The following is a 22166-nucleotide window of genomic DNA, read 5'->3' as shown; positions in this document are numbered from 1 at the left end:
TTTTAATAATTTGCAAATGCATGGTCATGAACTTAAAAGCTTAACAAACTTTGAACTTATCTTCCAATATATCTATTACTCAACATGCAATTGCCTTTCCTATCATGGTCAATCATTTTGATAAAAGAACCATGCTATACTTCCATCACCAATATTAATAATTTGCAAAAGCACGGTCTTGAACATAAAAAATTAATAAACTTTGAATTTATCTTCCAATATTTTCATTAATCAACATGCAATTACCTTTGCTATCATGGTCCACCATCATGATAAAATAACCATGCTATGATTCCTTAACCAATATTAAGAATTTGAAAAAGCATGGTTTTGAACATAAAAAGTTAACAAACTTTGATCTTAGGTTCCATTATATCCCTTAATGAACATTCAATTTACTTTTGTGATCATGGTCCACCATCATGATAAAATAACCATGCTATGCTTCCATAACCAATTTTAATAATTTGCAAAAGTATGGTCTTGAACACAAAAATTAACAAACTTTGATCCTAGGTTCCAATATATCCCTTACACAACATGCAATTACCTTTGCTATCATGGTCCACCATCATGTAAAATAACCATGCTATGCTTCCATAACCAATATTAACAATTTACAAAAGCATGATCGAAAACATAAAAAATTAACAAATTTTGATCTTATCTTCCAATATATCCCATACCAAACATGCAATATTTACCTTTGCAATCATGGTCCACCATCATGATAAAATAACCAGACTATGCTTCCATGACCAATTTTAATAATTTGCAAATGCATGGTCATGAACTTAAAAACTTAACAAACTTTGAACTTATCTTCCAATATATGCCTTACTCAACATGCATTTACCTTTCCTATCATGGTCAACCATCATGATAAAAGAACCATGCTATGCTTCTATAACCAATATTAATAATTTGAAAAAGCATGGCCTTGAACATAAAAAATTAATAAACTTTGAATTTATCTTCCAATATTTCCCTTACTCAACATGCAAATACCATTGCTATCATGGTCCCCCAGCATGATAAAATAACCATGCTATGCTTCCATAACCAATATTAAAAATTAGCAAAAGCATGGTTTTGAGCATAAAAAATTATCAAACTTTGTTCTTAGGTTCCAATACATCCCTTAGTGAACATTCAATTACTTTTGTTATCATGGTCCACCACAATGATAAAATAACCATATTATGCTTTCATAACCAATATTAATAATTTGCAAACGCATGATCTTGAACATAAAAAATTAACAAACTTTGATGCTAGTTTCCAATATGTCCCTTACCCAACATGCAATTCCCATCCTATCATGGTCCACCATCATGATAAAATAACCATGCTATGCTTCCATAACCAATATTAACAATTTGCAAAAGCTTGGTTATCAACATAAAAAATTAACAAACTTTTATCTTATCCTTACTCAAAATGCAATATTTACCTTTGCAATCATGGTCCACCATCATGATAAAATAACCATACTATGCTTGCGTGACCAATTTTAATAATTTGCAAATGCATGGTCATGAACTTAAAAGCTTAACAAACTTTGAACTTATCTTCCAATATATCCCTTACTGAACATGCAATTACCTTTCCTACCATGGTCAACCATCATGATAAAAGAACCATGCTATCCTTCAATAGAAAATATTGATAATTTGCAAAAGAATCGTCTTGAACATAAAAAATTAATAAACTTTGAATTTATCTTCCAATATTTCCATTGCTCAACATGCAATTCTCTTTGCTGTCATGGTCCACTATCATGATAAAATAACCATGCTGTGCTTCGATAACCAATATTAAGAATTTGCAAAAGCATGGTTTTGGACACAAAAAATTAACAAACTTTGATCTTAGGTTCCAATATATCCTTTACTCAACATGCAATTACCTTTGCTATCATGGTCCACCATCATGATAAAAGAACCATGCTATGCTTCCATAACCAATATTAGGAATTTGGAAAAGCATGGTCTTGAACATAAAAAATTAACAAACTTTGATCTTAGGTTCCAATATATCCCTTAGTCAATATGCAATTACCTTTGCTATCTTGGTCCACCATCATGATAAAATAATCATGCTATGCTTCCATAACCAATATTAACAATTTCCAAAAGCATGGTCATGAACATAAAAAATTAACAAACATTGATCTTATCTTTCCATATATGCCTTACTCGAAATGCAATTACCTTTGTTACCATGGTCCACCATCATGATAAAATAACCATGCTATGCTTCCATAACCAATATTAATAATTTGGAAAAGCATGGTCTTGAACATAAAAAATTAACAAACTTTGAACTTATCTTCCAATATCTCCCTTACTCAACATTCAATTACCTTTCCTATCATTGTCCACCATCATTATAAAAGAACCATGCTATGCTTCCATAACCAATATTAAGAATTTGCAAAAGCATGGTTTTGAACATTAAAAAATTAACAAACTTTGATCTTAGGTTCTAATATATCAATTACTCAACATGCAATTACCTTTTCTATCATGGTCCACCATCATGATAAAATAACCATGCTATGCTTCCTTAACCAATATTAAGAATTTACAAAAGCATGGTTTTCAACATAAAAAATTGACGAACTCTGATCTTAGGTTCCAATATAACCCTTACTTAACATGCAATTACCTTTGATATTAGGGTCCACCATCATGATAAAAGAACAATGCTATGCTTCCATAACCAATATTAAGAATTTGCAAAAGCATGATTTTGAACATAATAAATTAACAAACTTTGAACTGATCTTCCAATATTTCCCTTACTCAACATGCAATTTCCTTTGCTATCATTGTCCACCATCATGTAAAATAACCATGCTATGCTTCAATAACCAATATTAACAATTTACAAAAGCATTATCATCGACATAAAAAATTAACAAATTTTGATCTTATCTTCCAATAAATCCCATACGAAACATGCAATATTTACCTTTGCAATCATGGTCCACCATCATGATAAAATAACCATACTATGCTTCCATGACCAATTTTAATAATTTGCAAATGCATGGTCATGAACTTAAAAACTTAACAAACTCTGAACTTATCTTCCAATATATGCCTTACTCAACATGCATTTACCTTTCCTATCATGGTCAACCATCATGATAAAAGAACCATGCTATGCTTCCATAACCAATATTAATAATTTGCAAAAGCATGGTCTTGAACATAAAAAATTAATAAACTTTGAATTTATCTTCCAATATTTCCCTTACTGAACATGCAAATACCATTGCTATCATGGTCCTCCAGCATGATAAAATAACCATGTTATGCTTCCATAACCAATATTAAAAATTAGCAAAAGCATGGTTTTGAGCATAAAAAATTAACAAACTTTGATCTTAGGTTCCAATACATCCCTTAGTGAACATTCAATTACTTTTGTTATCATGGTCCACCACAATGATAAAATAACCATATTATGCTTTCATAACCAATATTAATAATTTGCAAAAGCATGGTCTTGAACATAAAAAATTAACAAACTTTGATCCTAGGTTCCAATATGTCCCTTACCCAACATGCAATTACCTTTCCTATCATGGTCAACCATCATGATAAAAGAGCCATGCTATGCTTCCATAACCAATATTAATAATTTGCAAAAGCATCGTCTTGAACATAAAAATTTAATAAACTTTGAATTTATCTTCCAATATTTCTCTTACTCAACATGTAAATACCATTGCTATCATGGTCCCCCAGCATGATAAAATAACCATGCTATGCTTCCATAACCAATATTAAAAATTAACAAAAGCATGGTTTTGAGCATAAAAAATTAACAAACTTTGATCTTAGGTTCCAATACATCCCTTAGTGAACATTCAATTACTTTTGTTATCATGGTCCACCACAATGATAAAATAACCATATTATGCTTTCATAACCAATATTAATAATTTGCAAAAGCATGGTCTTGAACATAAAAAATTAACAAACTTTGATCCTAGGTTCCAATATGTCCCTTACCCAACGTGCAATTACCTTTCTTATCATGGTCAACCATCATGATAAAAGAGCCATGCTATGCTTCCATAACCAATATTAATAATTTGCAAAAGCATGGTCTTGAACATAAAAATTTAATAAACTTTGAATTTATCTTCCAATATTTCCCTTACTCAACATGCAAATACCATTGCTATCATGGTCCCCCAGCATGATAAAATAACCATGCTATGCTTCCATAACCAATATTAAAAATTAACAAAAGCATGGTTTTGAGCATAAAAAATTAACAAACTTTGATCTTAGGTTCCAATACATCCCTTAGTGAACATTCAATTACTTTTGTTATCATGGTCCACCACAATGATAAAACAACCATATTATGCTTTCATAACCAATATTAATAATTTGCAAAAGCATGGTCTTGAACATAAAAAATTAACAAACTTTGATCCTAGGTTCCAATATATCCCTTACTCAACAAGCAATTACCTTTGTTACCATGGTGCACTATCATGATAAAATAACCATGCTATGCTTCCATAACGAATATTAATAATTTGCAAAAGTATGGTCTTAAACATAAAAAATTAACAAACTTTGAACTTATCTTCCAATATTTCCTTTACTCAACATGCAATTACATTTGCTATCATGGTCCACCATCATTATAAAAGAACCATGCTATGCTTCCAAAACCAATATTAAAAATTTGCAAAAGCATTGTTTTGGACATAAAAAATTAACAAACTTTGATCTTAGGTTCCAATTTATCCCTTACTGAACATGCAATTACGTTTGCTATCATGGTCCACCATCATGATAAAATAACCATGTTATGCTTCCACGACCAATATTAAGAATTTGTAAAAGCATGGTTTTGAACATAAAAGATTGACAAACTTTGATCTTAGGTTCCAATATAACCCTTACTCAGCATGCAATTACCTTTGCTATCATGGTCCACCATCATGATAAAAGAACCATGCTATGATTCCATAAGCAATATTAAGAATTTGCAAAAGCATGGTTTTGAACATAATAAATTAACAAACTTCGAGCTTAGGTTCTAGTATATCCCTTATTCAACATGCAATTACCTTTGCTATCATGGTCCACCATCATGATAAAATAACCATGCTATGCTTCCATAACCAATATTAAGAATTTACAAAAGCATGGTTTTGAACATAAAAATTGACAAACTTTGATCTTTGGTTCCTATATAACCCTTACTCAACATGCAATTACCTTTGATATCATGGTCCACCATCATGATAAAAGAACCATGCTATGCTTCCATAACCAATATTAAGAGTTTACAAAAGCATGGTTTTGAACATAATAAATTAGCAAACTTTGAACTTATCTTCCAATATTTCCCTTACTCAACCTGCAATTACCTTTGCTATCATGGTCCACCATCATTATAAAATAACCATGCTATGCTTTCATAACCAATATTAACAATTTGCAAAAGCATGGTCAACAACATAAAAAGTTAACAAACTTTGATCTTATCTTCCAAAATATCCCATACTCAACATGCAATATTTACCTTTCCAATCATGGTCCACCATCATGATAAAATAACCATACTATGCTTCCATGACCAATTTTAATAATTTGCAAATGCATGGTCATGAACTTAAAAACTTAACAAACTTTGAACTTATCTTCCAATATATCCCTTAGTCAACATGCATTTACCTTTCCTATCATGGTCAACCGTCTTGATAAATGAACCTTGCTATGTTTCCATAACGAATATTAATAATTTGCAAAAGCATGGTCTTGAACATAAAAAATTAATAAACTTTGAATTTATGTTCCAATATTTCCCTTACTCAACATGCAAATTACCTTTGCTATCATGGTCTGCCATCATGATAAAATAACCAGGCTATGCTTCCATACCCAATATTAAGAATTTTCAAAAGCATGGTTTCGAACATAAAATATTAACAAATTTTGAACTTAGGTTCCAATATATCCCTTAGTGAACATTCAATTACTTTTGTTATCATGGTCCACCATCATGATAAAATAACCATGCTATGCTTCCATAATCAAAGTGAATAAATTGCAAAAGAATGGTCTTGAACATAAAAAATTAACAAACTTTGATCCTAGGTTACAATATATCCCTTACTCAACGTGCTATTACCTTTGTTATCATGGTCCACCATAAGGATAAAATAACGATGCTATGCCTCTCTACCCCATATTGCCGATTTGCAAAAGCATGGTCACGAACATAAAAAATGACCAACTTTGAACTTATATTCCAATATATCACTTGCTCAACATGCAATTAGCTTTTTTATCATGGTCCACCATCATTATAAACTAACGACGCTATGCTTCTATAACCAATATTAAGAATTTGCAAAAGCATGGTCATGAACATAAAAAAATTAACAAACATTGATCTTATCTACCCATATATCCTTACTCAACAAGCAATTACCTTTGTTACCATGGTTCACTATCATGATAAAATAACCATGCTATGCTTCCATAACCAATATTAACAATATTGCAAAAGCATGGTTTTGAACATAAAATATTAACAAACTTTGAACTTATCTTCCAATATTTCCTTTACTCAACATGCAATTACCTTTGCTATCATGGTCCACTATCATTATAAAAGAACCATGCTATGCTTCCATAACTAATATTAACAATTTGCAAAAGCATGATCATCAACATAAAAAATTAACAAACTTTGATCATATCTGCCAATATATCCCATACTCAAAATGCAATAGTTACCTTTGCAATAATGGACCACCATCATGATAAAAGAACCGTACTATGCTTCCATGACCAATTTTAATAATTTGCAAATGCATGGTCATGAACTTAAAAACTTAACAAACTTTGAACTTATCTTCCAATATATCCCTTACTAAACATGCATTTACCTTTCCTATCATGGTCAACCATCATGATAAAAGAACCATGCTATGCTTCCATAACCAATATTAATAATTTGCAAAAGCATGGTCTTGAACATAAAAAATTAATAAACTTTGAATTTATCTTCCAATATTTCCCTTACTCAACATGCAATTACCTTTGCTATCATGGTCCGCCATCATGATAAAATAACCATGCTATGCTTCCATAACCAATATTAACAATATTGCAAAAGCATGGTTTTGAACATAAAATATTAACAAACTTTGAACTTAGATTCCAATATATCCCTTAGTTAACATTCAATTACTTTTGTTATCATGATCCACCATCATGATAAAATAACAATGCTATGTTTCCAAAATCAAAGTGAATAATTTGCAAAAGCATGGTCTTGAACATAAAAAATTAACAAACTTTGATCCTCGGTTCCAATATATCCCTTACTCAACTTTGCAATTACCTTTGTTATCACGGTCCACCATCATGATAAATTAACTATGCTATGCTTCTATACCCAATATTGCCGATTTGCAAAAGCATGGTCACGAACATAAAAAATTACCAACTTTGAACTTAAATTCCAATATATCACTTCCTCAACATGCAATTAGCTTTTTTTATCGTGGTCCACCATCATGATAAAATAACCATGCTATGCTTCGATAACCAATATTACCAAGTTGCAAAAGCATTGTCATGAACATAAAAAAATTAACAGACATTGATCTTATCTTCCCATATATCCCTTACTCAACAAGCAATTACCTTTGTTACCATGGTGCATTATCATGATAAAATAACCATGCTATGCTTCCATAACGAATATTAATAATTTGCAAAAGCATGGTCTTGAACATAAAAAATTAACAAACTTTGAACTTATCTTCCAATATTTCCTTTACTCAACATGCAATTACATTTGCTATCATGGTCCACCATCAATATAAAAGAACCATGCTATGCATCCAAAACCAATATTAAGAATTTGCAAAAGCATTGTTTTGAACATAAAAAATTAACAAACTTTGATCTTAGGTTCCAATTTATCCCTTACTCAACATGCAATTACGTTTGCTATCATGGTCCACCATCATGATAAAATAACCATGCTATGCTTCCATGACCAATATTAAGAATTTGCAAAAGCATGGTTTTGAACATAAAAGATTGACAAACTTTGATCTTAGGTTCCAATATAACCCTTACTCAGCATGGAATTACCTTTGCTATCATGGTCCACCATCACTATAAAAGAACCATGCTATGATTCCATAAGCAATATTAAGAATTTGCAATGGTTTTGAACATAATAAATTAACAAACTTTGATCTTAGGTTCTAGTATATCCCTTACTCAACATTCAATTATCTTTGCTATCATGGTCCGCCATCATGAAAAAATAACCATGCTATGCTTCCATAACTAATATTAACAATTTGCAAAAGCATGGTCACCAGCATAAAAAATTGACAAAATTTGATCTTATCTTCCCATATATCCCTTACTCAACATGCAATATTTACCTTTGCAATCATGGTCGACTTTAATGATAAAATAACCATACTATGCTGCCATGACCAATTTTAATAATTTGCAAATGCATGGTCATGAACTTAAACACGTAACAAACTTTGAACTTATCTTCCAGTATATCCCTTACTCAACATTCAATTACCTTTCCTATCTTGGTCAACCGTCATGATAAAAGAGCCATGTTATGCTTCCGTAACCAATATTAATAATTTGCAAATGCATGGTCAAGAACTTAAAAACTTTACAAACCTTGAACTTATCTTCCAATATATCCCTTACTCAACATGCAATTACCTTTCCTATCATTGTCAACCATCATGATGAAACAACCATGCTATGCTTCCATAACCAATATTAAGAATTTGCAAAAGCATGGTTATGAACATAAAAAATTAACAAACGTTGATCTTAGGTTCCAATATATCACTTAGTGAACATTCAATTACTTTTGTTATCATGGTCCACAATCATGATAAAATAATCATATTATGCTTCCATAACCAATATTAATAATTTGCAAAAGCATGGTCTTGAACATAAAAAATTAACAAACTTTGATCCTAGGTTCCAATATATCGCTTACTCAACATGCAATTACCTTTGCTATCATGGTCCACCATGATGATAAAATAACCATGCGATGCTTCCATAACCAATATTAACAATTTGCAAAAGAATGGTCATCAACATAAAAAATTAACAAACTTTGATCTTATCCTTACTCAACATGCAATATTTACCTTTGCAATCATGGTCCACCATCATGATAAAATAACCATACAATGCTTCCATGACCAATTTTAATAATTTGCAAACGCATGGTCATGAACTTAAAAACTTAACAAACTTTGAACTTATCTTACAACATATCCCTTACTAAACATGCCATTATCTTTCCTATCATGGTAAACCATCATGATAAAAGAACCATGGTATCCTTCAATTACCAATATTAAGAATTTGCAAAAGCACGGTCTTGAACATAAAAAATTAATAAACTTTGAATTTATCTTCCAATATTTCCTTTGCTCAACATGCAATTCCCTTTACTATCATGGTCCACCATCATGATAAAATAACCATGCTATGCTTCCATAACCAATATTAAGAATTTACAAAAGCATGGTTTTGAACATAAAAAATTAACAAACTTTGATCTTAGGTTCCAATATATCCCTTAGTGAAAATTCGATTACATTTGTTATCATGGTCCACTATCATGATAAAAGAACTATGCTATGCTTCCATAACCAATATTAAGAATTTGCAAAAGCATGGTCTTGAACATAAAAATTTAACAAACTTTGATCGTAGATTCCAATCTATCCCTTACTCAACATGCAATTACCTTTGCTATATTGGTCCACCATCATGATAAAATAACCATGCTATGCTTCCATAACAAATATTAATAATTTGAAAAAGCATGGTCTTGAACATAAAAAATTAACAAACTTTGATCTTAGGTTCCAATATATCCCTTTCTCAACATGCAATTACCTTTGCCATCATGGTCCACCATCATGATAAAAGAACCATGCTATGCTTCCATAACCAATATTAAGAATTTGCAAAAGCATGGTTTTGAACATAATAAATTATCAAACTTTGATCTTAGGTTCCAATATACCCCTTACTCAACATGCAATTTCCTTTGCTATCATGGTCCGCCATCATGATAAATCAACCATGCTATGCTTCCATAACCAATATTAAGAATTTGCAAAAGCTTGGTATTGAACATAAAAAAATAACAAACTTTGATCTTAGGTTCCAATATATCCTTACTGAACATGCAATTACCTTTGCTATCTTGGTCCACCATCATGATAAAATAACCATGCTATGCTTCCATATCCAATATTAGTAATTTGCAAAAGCATGGTCTTGAACATAAAAAATTAACAAACTTTGATCTTACGTTCCAATATAACCCTTACTCAACATGCAATTATCTTTGTTATCATGGTCCACCATCATGATAAAAGAACCATGCTATGCTTCCACAAGCAATATTAAGAATTTGCAAAAGCATGGTTTTGAACATAATAAATTAACAAACTTTGATCTTAGGTTCCAATATAGCTCTTACTCAATATGCAATTACCTTTGCTATCATGGTCCACCATCATTATAAAATAACCATGCTATGCTTCCATAACCAATATTAAGAATTTGCAAAAGCATGGTTTTGAACATAATAAATTAAGAGACTTTGAACTTATCTTCCAATATTTCCCTTACTCAACATGCAATTACCTTTGCTATCATTGTCCACCATCATGATAAAATAACCATACTATTCTTCCATAACCAATATTAACAATTTGCAAAAGCATGGTCATCAACATAAAAAATTATGAAACTTTGATCTTATCTTCCAATATATCCCATACTCAACATGCAATATTTACCTTTGCAATCATGGTCCACCATCATGATAAAATAACCACACTATGCTTCCATGACCAATTTTAATAATTTGCAAATGCATGGTCATGAACATAAAAACTTAACAAACTTTGAACTTATCTTCCAATATATCACTTACTCAACTTGAATTTACCTTTCCTATCATGGTAAACTATCATGATAAAAGAACTATGCTATGCTTCCATAACCAATATTAATAATTTGCGAAAGCATGGTCTTGAACATAAAAAATTAATAAACTTTGAATTTATCTTCCAATATTTCCCTTACTCAACATGCAATTACCATTGCTATCATGGTGCACCGGCATGATAAAATAACCATGCTATGCTTCCATAACCAATATTTAGAATTTGCGATAGAATGGTTTTGAATATAAAAAATTAACAAACTTTGATCTTAGGTTCCAATATATCCCTTAGTGAACATTCAATTACTTTTGTTGTCAGGGTCCACCATCATGATAAAATAACCTTATTATGCTTCCATAACCAATATTAATAATTTGCAAAAGCATGGTCTTGAACATAAAAAATTAACAAACTTTGATCCTAGGTTCCAACATATCCCTTACTCAACATGCAATTACCTTTGCTATCATGGTCCACCATCATGATAAAATAACCATGCGATGCTTCCATAACCAATATTAAGAATTTGGAAAAGCATGGTCATAAACATAAAAAATTAACAAACTTTGATCTTATCTTCCAATATATCCCTTACTCAACATGCAATATTTACCTTTGCAATCATGGTCCACCATCATGATAAAATAACCATACTATGCTTCCTTGACCAATTTTAATAATTTGCAAATGCATGGTCATGAACTTAAAAACTTAACAAACTTTGAACTTATCTTCCAATATATCGCTTTCTCAACATGCAATTACCTTTCCTATTATGGTCAACCATCATGATAAATGAACCATGCTATGCTACCATAACCAATATTAATAATTTGCAAAAGCGTGGTCTTGAACATAAAAAATTAATAAACGTTGAATTTATCTTCCAATATTTCCCTTACTAAACATACAATTACCATTGCTATCATGGTCCACCATAATCATAAAAGAACCATGCTATGCTTCCATAACCAATATTAAGAATTTGCAAAAGCATGGTTTTAAACATAAAAAATTAACAAACTTTGATCTTAGGTTCCAATATATCCCTTAGTGAACATTCAATTACCTTTGTTATCATGGTCCACCATCATGATAAAATAACCATGCTATGATTCCATAACCAATATTAAAAATTTGCAAAAGCATGGTCTTGAACATAAAAAATTAACAAGCTTTGATCTTAGGTTCCAATATATCTCTTAGTGAACATTTAATTACTTTTTGTATCATGGTCCACCATCATGATAAAATAACCATGCTATGATTCCATAACCAATATTAAGAATTTGGAAAAGCATGGTCATCAACATAAAAACTTAACAAACTTTGATCTTATCTTCCACTATATCCCTTACTCAACATGCAATATTTACCATTGCAATCATGGTCCACCATCATGATAAAATAACCATACTATGCTTCCACGACCAATTTTAATAATTTGCAAATGCATGGTCACGAACTTAAAAACTTGACAAACTTTGAATTTATCTTCCAATATTTCCCTTACTGAACATGCAATTACCTTTCCTATCATGGTCAACCATCATGATAAAAGAACCATGCTATGCTTCCATAACCAATATTAATAATTTGCAAAAGCATGGTTTTGAACATAAAAATTAATAAACTTTTAATTTATCTTCCAAAATTTCCCTTACTCAACATGCAATTACCTTTGCTATAATGGTACACCATCACGATAAAATAACCATGATATGCTTCTATAACCAATATTATTAATTTCCAAAAGCATGGTCTTGAACATAAAAAATTAACAAACTTTGATCCTAGGTTCCAATATATCCCATACTCAACATGCAATTACCTTTGCTATCATGGTCCACCATCATGATAAAATAACCATGCTATGTTTCCATAACCAATATTAACAATTTGCAAAACATGGTCAACAACATAAAAAATTATCAAACTTTGGTCTTATCTTCCAATATATCCCTTACTCAACATGCAATAATTACCTTTGCAATCATGGTCGACCATTATGATAAAATAACCCTACTATGCTTCCATGACCAATTTTAATAATTTGCAAATGCATGGTCATGAACTTAAAAACGTAACAAACTTTGAACTTATCTTCCAGTATATCCCTTACTCAACATGCAATTATCTTTCCTATCTTGGTTAACCATCATGATAAAAGAACCATGCTATGCTTCCATATCCAATATTAATAATTTGCAAATGCATGGTCAAGAACTTAAAAACTTAACAAACCTTGAACTTATCTTCCAATATATCCCTTACTCAATATGCGATTACCTTTCCTATCATTGTCGACCATCCTGATGAAAGAACCATGCTATGCTTCCATAACCAATATTAAGAATTTGCAAAAGCATGGTTTTGAACATAGTAAATTATCAAACTTTGATCTTAGGTTCCAATATACCCCTTACTCAACATGCAATTACCTTTGCTATCATGGTCCGCCATCATGATAAAAGAACCATGCTATGCTTCCATAACCAATATTAAGAATTTGCAGAAGCATGGTCTTGAACATAAAAAATTATCAAACTTTGATCTTAGGTTCCAATATACCCCATACTCAACATGCAATTACCTTTGCTATCATGGTCTGCCATCATGATAAAAGAACCATGCTATGCTTCCATAACCAATATTAAGAATTTGCAAAAGCATGGTATTGAACATAAAAAATTAACAAACTTTGAACTTAGGTTCCAATATATCCTTACTCAACATGCAATTACCTTTGCTATCTTGGTCCACCATCATTATAAAATAACCATGCTATGCTTCCATATCCAATATTAATAATTTGCAAAAGCATGGTCTTGAACATAAAAAATTAACAAACTTCGATCTTACGTTCCAATATAACCCTTACTCAACATGCAATTATCTTTGTTATCATGGTCCACCATCATGATAAAAGAACCATGCTATGCTTCCATAAGCAATATTAAGAATTTGCAAAAGCATGGTTTTGAACATAATAAATTAACAAACTTTGATCTTAGGTTCCAATATAACACTTACTCAATATGCAATTACCTTTGCTATCATGGTCCACCATCATGATAAAATAACCATGCTATGCTTCCATAACCAATATTAAGAATTTGCAAAAGCATGGTTTTGAACATAATAAATTAACAGACTTTGAACTTATCTTCCAATATTTCCCTTACTCAACATGCAATTACCTTTGCTATCATTGTCCACCATCATGATAAAATAACCATACTATTCTTCCATAACCAATATTAACAATTTGCAGAAGCATGGTCATCAACATAAAAAATTATCAAACTTTGATCTTATCTTCCTATATATCCCATACTCAACATGCAATATTTACCTTTGCAATCATGGTCCACCATCATGATAGAATAACCACACTATGCTTCCATGACCAATTTTAATAATTTGCAAATGCATGCTCATGAACATAAAAATTTAACAAACTTTGAACTTATCTTCCAATATATCACTTACTCAACTTGAATTTACCTTTCCTATCATGGTAAACCATCATGATAAAAGAACCATGCTATGCTTCCATAACCAATATTAATAATTTGCAAAAGCATGGTCTTGAACATAAAAAATTAATAAACTTTGAATTTATCTTCCAATATTTCCCTTACTCAACATGCAATTACCATTGCTATCATGGTGCACCGGCATGATAAAATAACCATGCTATGCTTCCATAACCAATATTTAGAATTTGCGAAAGAATGGTTTTGAATATAAAAACTTTAACAAACTTTGATCTTAGGTTCCAATATATCCCTTAGTGAACATTCAATTACTTTTGTTGTCACGGTCCACCATCATGATAAAATAACCTTATTATGCTTCCATAACCAATATTAATAATTTGCAAAAGTATGGTCTTGAACATAAAAAATTAACCAACTTTGATCCGAGGTTCCAACATATCCCTTACTCAACATGCAATTACCTTTGCTATCATGGTCCACCATCATGATAAAATAACCATGCGATGCTTCCATAACCAATATTAACAATTTGCAAAAGCATGGTCATAAACATAAAAAATTAACAAACTTTGATCTTATCTTCCAATTTATCCCTTACTCAATATGCAATATTTACCTTTGCAATCATGGTCCACCATCATGATAAAATAACCATACTATGCTTCCTTGACCAATTTTAATAATTTGCAAATGCATGGTCATGAACTTAAAAACTTAACAAACTTTGAACTTATCTTCCAATATATCGCTTACTCAACATGCAATTACCTTTCCTATTATGGTCAACCGTCATGATAAATGAACCATGCTATGCTACCATAACCAATATTAATAATTTGCAAAAGCATGGTCCTTAACATAAAAAATTAATAAACGTTGAATTTATCTTCCAATATTTTCCTTACTAAACATGCAATTACCATTGCTATCATGGTCCACCATAATCATAAAAGAACCATGCTATGCATCCATAACCAATATTAAGAATTTGCAAAAGCATGGTTTTAAACATAAAAAATTAACAAACTTTGATCTTAGGTTCCAATATATCCCTTAGTGAACATTCAATTACCTTTGTTATCATGGTCCACCATCATGATAAAATAACCATGCTATGATTCCATAACCAATATTAAAAATTTCCAAAAGCATGGTCTTGAACATAAAAAATTAACAAGCTTTGATCTTAGATTCCAATATATCTCTCAGTGAACATTTAATTACTTTTTGTATCATGGTCCACCATCATGATAAAATAACCATGCTATGATTCCATAACCAATATTAAGAATTTGGAAAAGCATGGTCATCAACATAAAAACTTAACAAACTTTGATCTTATCTTCCACTATATCCCTTACTCAACATGCGATATTTACCGTTGCAATCATGGTCCACCATCATGATAAAATAACCATACTATGCTTCCACGACCAATTTTAATAATTTGCAAATGCATGGTCACGAACTTAAAAACTTGACAAACTTTGAATTTATCTTCCAATATTTCCCTTACTGAACATGCAATTACATTTGCTATCATGGTCAACCATCATGATAAAAGAACCATGCTATGCTTCCATAACCAATATTAATAATTTGCAAAAGCATGGTTTTGAACATAAAAATTAATAAACTTTTAATTTATCTTCCAAAATTTCCCTTACTCAACATGCAATTACCTTTGCTATAATGGTACACCATCACGATAAAATAACCATGCTATGCTTCTATAACCAATATTAATAATTTGCAAAAGCATGGTCTTGAACATAAAAAATTAACAAACTTTGATCCTAGGTTCCAATATATCCCATACTCAACATGCAATTACCTTTGCTATCATGGTCCACCATCATGATAAAATAACCATGTTATGCTTCCATAACCAATATTAACAATTTGCAAAAGCATGGTCATCGACATAAAAAAATAACAAACTTTGATCCTAGGTTCCAATATATCCCTTACTCAACATGCAATTACCTTTGCTATCATGGTCCACCATCATGATAAAATAACCATGCTATGCTTCCATAACTAATATTAACTATTTGCAAAAGCATGGTCACCAGCATAAAAAATTGACAAACTTTGATCTGATCTTCCCATAAATCCCTTACTCAACATGCAATATTTACCTTTGCAATCATGGTCGACCATAATGATAAAATAACCCTACTATGCTTCCATGACCAATTTTAATAATTTGCAAATGCATGGTCATGAACTTAAAAACGTAACAAACTTTGAACTTATCTTCCAGTATATCCCTTACTCAACATGCAATTATCTTTCCTATCTTGGTCAACCATCTTGATAAAAAGAACCATGCTATGCTTCCATAACCAATATTAATAATTTGCAAATGCATGGTCAAGAACTTAAAAACTTAAAAAACCTTGAACTTATCTTCCAATATATCCCTTACTCAATATGGAATTTCCTTTCCTATCATTGTCAACCATCATGATGAAAGAACCATGCTATGCTTCCATAACCAATATTAAGAATTTGCAAAAGCATTGTTTTGAACATAAAAAGTTAACAAACTTTGATCTTAGGTTCCAATATATCCTTAGTGAACATTCATTTACTTTTGTTATCATGGTCCACCATCATGATAAAATAACCGTGCTATGATTCTATAACCAATATTAATAATTTGCAAAAGCATGATCTTGCACATAAAAAATTAATAAACTTTGAATTTATCTTCTAATATTTCCCTTACTGCAATTACCTTTGCTATCACGGTCCACCATCTTGATAAAATAACCATGCTATGCCTCCATAACCAATATTAGGAATTTGCAAAAGCATGGTTTTGAACATAAAAAATTAACAAACTTTGATCTTAGGTTCCAATATATCCCTTAGTGAACATTCAATTACTTTTGTTATCATGGTCCACCATCATGATAAAATAACTATGCTATGATTCCATAACCAATATTAATAATTTGCAAAAGCATGGTTTTGAACATAAAAAATTGACAAACTTTGATCTTAGGTTCCAATATAACCCTTAGTCAACATGCATTTACCTTTGATATCATGGTCCACCATCATGATAAAAGAACCATGCTATGCTTCCATAACCAATATTAAGAATTTGCAAAAGCATGGTTTTGAACATAATAAATTAACAATCTTTGAACTTAACTTCCAATATTTCCCTTACTAAACATGAATTACCTTTGCTATCATGGTCCACCATCATGATAAATTAACCATGCTATGCTTTCATAACCAATATTAACAATTTGCAAAACATGGTCATCAACATAAAAAATTATCAAACTTTGATCTTATCTTCCAATATATCCCTTACTCAACATTCAATATTTACCTTTGCAATCATGGTCCACCATCATGTTAAAATAACCATACTATGCTTCCATGACCAATTTTATTAATTTGCAAATGCATGGTCATGAACTTAAAAACGTAACAAACTTTGAACTTTTCTTCCAGTATATCCCTTACTCAACTTGCAATTACCTTTCGTATCATGGTCAACCATCATGATAAAAGAACCATGCTATGCTTCCATAACCAATATTAATTATTTGCAAAAGCATGGTCTTGAACATAAAAAATTGATAAATTTGAATTTATCTACCAATATTTCCCTTACTGAACATGCAATTACCTTTGCTATAATGGTCCACCATCATTATAAAAGAACCATGTTATGCTTCCATAACCAATATTAAGAATTTGCAGAAGCATGGTTTTGAACATAAAAAATTAACAAACTTTGATTTTAGGTTCCAATATATCCCTTAGTGAACATTCAATTACTTTTGTTATCATGGTCCACTATCATGATAAAATAACCATGCTATGCTTCCATAACCAATATTGATAATTTGAAAAAGTATGGTCTTGAACATAAAAAATTAACAAACTTTGATCTTATCTTACAATATTTCCCTTGCTCAAAGGCAATTACCTTTCCTATCATGGTCCACCATCATTATAAAAGAATCAAGCTATGCTTCCATAACCAATATTAATAATTTGCAAAAGCATGGTTTAAAACATAAAAAATTAACAAACTTTGATCTTAGGTTCTAATATATCCCTTACTCAACATGCAATTACCTTTGCTATCATGGTCCACCATCATTATAAAATAACCATGCTATGCTTCCATAACCGATATTAAGAATTTACAAAAGCATGGTTTTGAACATAAAAAGTTGACAAACTTTGATCTTAGGTTCAAATATAACCCTTACACAACATGCAATTACCTTTGATATCATGGTCCACCATCATGATAAAAGAACCATCCTATGCTTCCATAACCAATATTAAGAATTTACAAAAGCATGGTTTTGAACATAAAAAATTGACAAACTTTGATCTTAGGTTCCAGTATAACCCTTACTCAACATGCAATTACCTTTGATATCATGGTCCACCATCATGATAAAAGAACCATGCTATGCTTCCATAAGCAATATTAAGAATTTGCAAAAGCATGGTTTTTAACATAATAAATTAACAAACTTTGAACTTATCTTCCAATATTTCCCTTACTCAACATGCAATTACCTTTGCTATCATGGTCCACCATCATGATAAAATAACTATGTTATGCTTCCATAACCAATATTAACAATTTGCAAAAGCACGGTCATCAACATAAAAAATTAACAAACTTTGATCTTATCTTCCAATATATCCCTTACTCAACATGCAATTAGCTTTGTTAATATGGTTCACCCTCATGATAAAATAGCAATGCTATGCTTCTATTACCAAGTTAAAAAAGCATGGTCATGAACATACAAAATTAACAAATATTGATCTTATCTTCCAATATAACCTTTACTCAACATGCAATTACCTTTGTTATCATGGTTAACCATCATGATGAAATAACCATGCTATGCTTCCATAACCAATATTAATAATTTGCAAAAGCATGATCTTGAACATAAAAAATTAACAAACTTTGATGTTAGGTTCAAATATATCCCTTTCTCAACATGGAATTACTTTTGTTATCATGGTCCATCATCATGATAAAATAACCATGCTATGCTTCCATAACCAATATTAACTATTTTGAAAAGCTTGGTCATGAACATAAAAAATTAACAAATTTTGATCTTATGTTCCTATAAATCCCTATTCAACATTCAATTACTTTTCGTACCATGGTTCACCATCATGATAAAATAACCATGCTATGCTTCCATAACCAATATTACGAATTTGCCAAAGCATAGTCATGAACATAAGAAATTAACAAACTTTCATGTTATCTTCAAATATATGCCTTTCTCAACACGCAATTACCTTTGCAATGATGATCCACCATCATGATAAAATAACTATACTATGCTTCCATAACCAATTTTAGTAATTTGCAATTGCATGGTCATGAACATAAAATCTTAACAGACTTTGAACTTATCGTCCAATATATCGCTTACTCAACATGTAATTACCTTTGCTATCAGGGTCCACCATCATGATAAAAGAACCATGCTATGCTTCCATAACCAATATTAAGAATTTTCGAAAGCATGGTTTTGAACATAAAAAATTAACAAACTTTGATCTTAGGTTCCAATATATCCCTTATTAAACATGCAATTACTATTTTTTATCATGGTCTACCATCATGATAAAATAACCATGCTATGCTTCCATAACCAATATTAAAAATTTTCGAAAGCATGGTCATGAACATAAAAAATTAACAAACTTTCATGTTATCTTCAAATATATGCCTTTCTCAACATGCAATTACTTTTGTTATTATGGTCCACCACCATGATGAAATAATCATGCTCTGCTTCCATAACCAATATTAAAAATTTGCCAAAGCATGCTCATGAACATAAAAACTTAACAAACTATAAACTTATCTTCCAATATATCCCTTACTCATCATGCAATTACCTTTGTTATCATGGTCCACCATCATGATAAAATAACCATGCTATGCTTCCATAACAAATATTAACAATTTGCGAAAGCATGGTCATGAAAATAAAAAAGTAGCAAAATTTGATCTTATCTTCCAATATATCCCTTACTCAACATGCAACTACCTTTGTTATTATGGTCCACCATCATGATAAAATAACCATGCTATGATTCCATAATCAATGTTAACAATTTTCAAAAGTTTGGTCAATAACATAAAAACTTAACAAACTTTGAATTTATCTTACAATATATCCCTTACTAAACATGCAATTACCTTTGCTATCATGGTCCACCATCATGAGAAAAGAACCATGCTATGCTTCCCTAACCATTATTAATAATTTGCGTAAAGCATGGTCATGAACATAAAAACTTAACAAACTTTGAACTTATCTTCCAATATATCCCTTACTCAACATGCAATTACCTTTGGTATCAAGGTCCAGCATCAGAATAAAATAACCATGCTATGCTTCTTTAACCAATATTACCAATTGCAAAAGCGTGGTCATGACCATAAAAAATTAACGAACATTGATCTTATCATCCTATATATCCTTTACTCAACATGCAATTACCTTTGTTATCATGGTCCGCCATCATGATAAATAACCATGCTAGTGCTTCCATAACCAATATTATTAATTTGCAAAAGCATGGTCTTGAACATAAAAAATTAACAAACTTTGATCTTAGGTTCCAATATATCCCTTTCTCAACATGCAATTACTATTGTTATCATGGTCCATCATCATGATAAAATAACCATGCTATGCTTCCATAACCAATATTAACAATTTTGAAAAGCTTGGTCATGAACATAATAAATTAACAAATTTTGATCTTAACTTCCAATAAATCCCTATTCAACATTCAATTACTTTTCTTACCATGGTCCACCATCATGATAAAATAACCATGCTATGCCATAACCAATATTACGATTTTGCAAAAGCATGGTCATGAACATAAAAAATTAACAAACTTTCATGTTATCTTCAAATATATGCCTTTCTCAACATGCAATTACTTTTGTTATCATGGTCCACCACCATGATGAATTAATTATGCTCTGCTTCCATAACCAATATTAAAAATTTGCAAAATCATGCTAATGAACATAAAAATTTAACAAACTTTGAACTTATCTTCCAATATATCCCTTACTCAACATGCAATTACCTTTGCAATCATGGTCCACCATCATGATAAAATAACCATACTATGCTTCCATAACCAATTTTAATAATTTACAAATTCATGGTCATGAACATAAAAACTTAACAAACTTTGAACTTATCTTCCAATATATCGCTTACTCAACGTGCAATTATTTTTGCTATCAGGGTCCAACATCATGATAAAAGAACCATGCTATGCTTCCATAACCAATATTAAGAATTTGCAAAAGCATGGTCTTGAACATAAAAAATTATCAAACTTTGATCTTAGGTTCCAATATACCCCATACTCAACATGCAATTACTTTTCTTATCATGGTCCACCATCAAGATAAAGTAACCATTGTATGCTTCCTTAACCAATATTAAAAATTTGCGAAACCATGGTCATGAACATAAAAAATTAACAAATTTTAAATTTATCTTCCAATCTATCCCTACTCGACATTCAATTACTTTTGTTACCGTAGTCCACCATCATGATAAAATAACCATGCT

The 22166-nt window shown here is 30.8% G+C and overlaps 2 long non-coding RNA genes across 8 annotated transcripts in view; one reads left to right on the top strand and one right to left on the bottom strand.

Annotated features, from left to right (window-relative positions):
- Window positions 1–22166, top strand: part of LOC127800390 (uncharacterized) — a 54090-nt gene that overhangs the window by 16333 nt on the left and 15591 nt on the right. The gene's annotated exons all lie outside the window — the stretch shown is intronic.
- LOC127800403 (uncharacterized) lies at window positions 1474–20609 on the bottom strand. Of its 5 annotated transcripts, none has more exons than XR_008022806.1 (2): window positions 20001–20609; window positions 1474–1909 (listed from the first exon to the last, which is right to left on the bottom strand). It is a non-coding gene; the product is annotated as an uncharacterized LOC127800403 (long non-coding RNA). The 5 variants fall into 5 exon arrangements; XR_008022807.1 differs by lacking the exon at window positions 20001–20609 and adding an exon at window positions 18947–18994; XR_008022808.1 differs by lacking the exon at window positions 20001–20609 and adding an exon at window positions 17580–17627.

Source organism: Diospyros lotus, chromosome 1 (genome assembly GCF_014633365.1).
Source record: "Diospyros lotus cultivar Yz01 chromosome 1, ASM1463336v1, whole genome shotgun sequence".
NCBI classification, from domain to species: Eukaryota; Viridiplantae; Streptophyta; class Magnoliopsida; order Ericales; family Ebenaceae; genus Diospyros; species Diospyros lotus.
This window is presented reverse-complemented; position numbering and strand designations above follow the sequence as displayed.